The sequence below is a fragment of the Pongo abelii genome, chromosome 4, assembly GCF_028885655.2.
Source record: "Pongo abelii isolate AG06213 chromosome 4, NHGRI_mPonAbe1-v2.0_pri, whole genome shotgun sequence".
NCBI lineage: Eukaryota > Metazoa > Chordata > Mammalia > Primates > Hominidae > Pongo > Pongo abelii.
The window spans coordinates 156,384,350-156,388,038 of record NC_071989.2 but is presented as its reverse complement, the minus strand read 5'-3'; the positions used below and the strand labels follow the sequence as shown (position 1 = coordinate 156,388,038).

Here is a 3,689-nt window from a genome sequence, read left to right as displayed (position 1 = left end):
TACTCTCTATATGCAGCATCATTCTTTAGCCCAGCACTACTCAATCGAACTTTCTGTAATGATGGAAATGTTCTATAGCTGTGCTGTTCAGTATACTAGCGATTAGCTATATACAACTTATAAGCACTTGGAATGTGACTAGTGTGGCTGTGGAAATGAATTTTTAATTTGATTTAACTAATTTTAAGTGCTCATATATGGCTAGTGGCTACAGTATTAGACAATACAACTGTAAACTAATAAAATTTTCCCTGACTGTAACCTAGTCTTTCCACCTTCCTTTGCTCACCTTGTTTTTTCCACTTGGAATGTCTTATTTTCTTTTGTCAAATAAGACAAAAGAAATACATAATTAATTAATGTGTAATTAATACATAATTAAATAAATACATAATTAAATAAATACATAATTAATACACAACCATCCTTATAAGTAAAGTTCAAATGCCCCATGTTCTATGAAGCTTTTTTAAAATCACATTGTCCCAAACTATAAACATCCCTAATGTTTTATTTTTGATTTTTTTTAATTCCTTGCATGATCTAGTTTGAGTATTTGTCCCCTTCAAATCTCATGTTGAAATTTGATCCTTAATGTTGGAGATGGGGCCTGGTAGAAGGTGTTTGGGTCATGGAGGCAGATCTGTCATGAACTGTCCCAGTGAAGGAGTTCTTGCTCTATTCATTTCTGTGAGATTTGACTGTTAAAAGGAGCCTGGCTCCTCCTCCTCTCCCTCCTCTCTCACCATGTGATACTTGCTCTCCTGCACCTTCCTGCTAAGGCCCTCACTGGAAGCAGATGCTGGTGCCATGCTTCTTGTACAGCCTGCAAAGCTGCGAGCCAAATAAACTTCTTTCCTGTATTAATTATAGCCTCAGGTATTCCTTTGTAACAACACAAACAGACTAAAGTCCTGGCATTTATAATAATGCTCTGTTTTTTAAAAAATTGACATTTAGTAAGCATTTGTTTTTAAAGGAGAAAAGTGGACAAGTATATTCATATTTGATATTCTAGGAAATAGGGAAAGTTAAAATAATTCCTGTAAATAGCTAACATAGACCTCAAATCTGTCCCTTTCTCCAAGTCACACTACTATTAATATTGATTCTCAATTAATACACATGAACAATTCCCTTATTTCTCTCTCTTTTCCCTTACACCCACCATATGAATAATGCACCAAAATGACCATCTCATCATGTCTCACACCCACTCCAAACACATTGAGGAATCTTTGCTGTCAAATGAATATAATTGACTTTTTTTTTTTTTGAGATGATTCTCGCCCTGTCTCCCAGGCTGGAGTGCAGTGGCACGACCTAAGCTCACTGCAACCTCTGCTTTCTGGGTTCAAGTGGTTCTCCTGCCTCAGCTTACTGAGTAGCTGGAATTACAGGCAAGCACCACGGCGCCCAGCTAATTTTTGTATTTTCATGGAGAGGGGGTTTCACCATGTTGGCCAGGCTGATCTCAAACTCCCGACCTCAGATGATCCACAAACAGACTAAAGTCTCTGAATATATTCCATAAAATCCAATAGCCCTTCAACTATCAGATCAAATTCCACCTTCTCCATTCTGGATGAATAGGGACAACTTGGAGTGAATTCAAAAAAGTAGCAACAATGATAGAGAGGGGTCTTAAAAGCATGTTCTTTAAGGAAAGTTTGAAGAAATTGAGATGCTTACCATGGAGGGGAGAAGATTTAATGATTGGAGAGCTATAAAGGGAAAATAGATTACACTTGTTGGCCAGGTCCAAGAGCAATAACTATGGCCAATGCTTGGGAATTAGAGAAAGACATTTCAGCCAAAACAATTAAGAAATATTTCACCAATCAAAGACTGGTAGAATCTTTCTTGTGTTTTTAATTAAAAATTCTTTTTTAATTGAAAAATAATTCTTGTTTAATTACAGGATTCTTCTTTAATTGAAAATAATTGTTTTTTACTTGAAAATTAAATTAAAATTCTTCTCAATTAGAAAAGAATCTTGTAATTGAAAAGAATGCTTTTTCAATTAAATAATTCTTTTTAATTGTTCTTTTTTCAATTAAAAATGGAAAAATTTTAGATCTATTATATGTTAACATATTCTCTGTGCCAAAGGCTGTGCTATTTTCTGTTTACATGCATCATCATATGTGAGTCTTTTAACAGGTATGAGAGCTAGGTGTTATAATTCCCATTTCACATTAAAAAAAAAAAAAAGACTCTTAGCTTAAATTCCTTGTCCAAGATAACACAGTCAAAGATTTGGCAGAGGCAGCATCCAAACCAACTTTCGTCTGATTTCAGAGTCCATGCTATCTAGCACCTGGTAAGTTGCCCTAGTGAACCACTCACCTTTGGAAGTGTGAAAACAAAATCTGGATTACACTCAGGGAAACAATAGAATGGGGTTCTAAATAGCTGATGAGCAGTTGAACGAAAACATCTTTTTATTGTCAATGTTCAGTTTCCTTTAATGATTCCCATCTTCGTGAAGGGCAGGTGCAGGCTTCTTGGCAATGGTAAAAAAATGTTCTCTTGGAGATCTTGTGCTGACTGAAGGCTTTGCCCAAATGCTTGAAGACCCCCTCCCAGGAAAAGTACTCTCCAACCAGTGTCTGGGTCTCTTTGCTTCCAGGATCCAGTTTCTGCCTTTTATATGACTCGGAGTCCATCTGCTAATCTGGACTCAGCAGAAAGGCAAGCTCCTGGCCTTGAAAGACCCAGACTCAAGAAATGGAGCTGCTATTGTTGATTCTAAAGAGGATGACACTAGCAAAGGCATCTTCTTCAGCTCGTCCAATCGCTGGAACTTTCCAGTGATGAGACTGCAACTCATGAAGGTCTGGTGAGTTCAGGGAAGTGATACTCAGAGTACCACAGGGACCAGCCGTCTTTACCAAAGTGCTCTCCAAAACATGTCATTGCCTCAGAGTGTGTCCTCGATGGAGTACTTGCACTTAAATTCATTCAACTCAATGGTGTTCTTGGGCTGCTCACATTCCTTCACCTCCACTTAAGGAGCAGGGGTGGCCACCTTTTTCTCCTCCTTCCGCTCAGCCTGGGGCTTCTGCTTCTCTTCCTGTGAACCTTTCTCTTTCCGTGGAGTGTCCTTTTTAGGCTGGCTCTTTGCAAATATTTTAGCATCAAAGTGGGCCATGTTCTCACACAGTTTCATTTCCACCCAAGACAGTCCGGAACTGGGGCTGGTAAATGTAGGTGAGGAACCAGCAGTTGATAATGGGAATGGCCTGGTAGAAAGAAGGCTCTAGAACCTACCTGCTTATAGAGTCACAACAAGGTGCAGATAACTATGATGTCAGTCAATGCCACTCGCTCACCCACCAGAAAAAGTCTTCATCTTCAAGTGAGCATCTAGCAACCCCAGACTTCACCTCACCTCCTCCCCTGCATCCTGGGTGGCCTGTTTGTCATGGTGCATTTTGCCCAAGGTGGGAACACCCTGGTACTGGCTATCATCAGCAAAGTTCACCCACTGCACCGCCTGGGCTGCTGCCTCTGGAGGACTTCCCCACAGCTCCTCACTGCTCACAGATGGCAATAGCATTGCTCTCCCACACAGAGAATCCATCATCACCCTCAAATGCTAGAACCTTGTGGGAAGGAAATTCAGGGGTACAGTTGGTTAGGCTAAAGTAAAAGTGAGCGTAGAGCACGCGAATCTGAGCCCCGCA

The 3,689-nt window shown here is 39.9% G+C and overlaps 1 pseudogene; it reads right to left on the bottom strand.

Annotated features, from left to right (window-relative positions):
* Positions 1–2,450: 2,450 nt before the first annotated feature.
* On the bottom strand, positions 2,451–3,689 carry LOC100462569 (elongation factor 1-gamma-like; annotated as a pseudogene).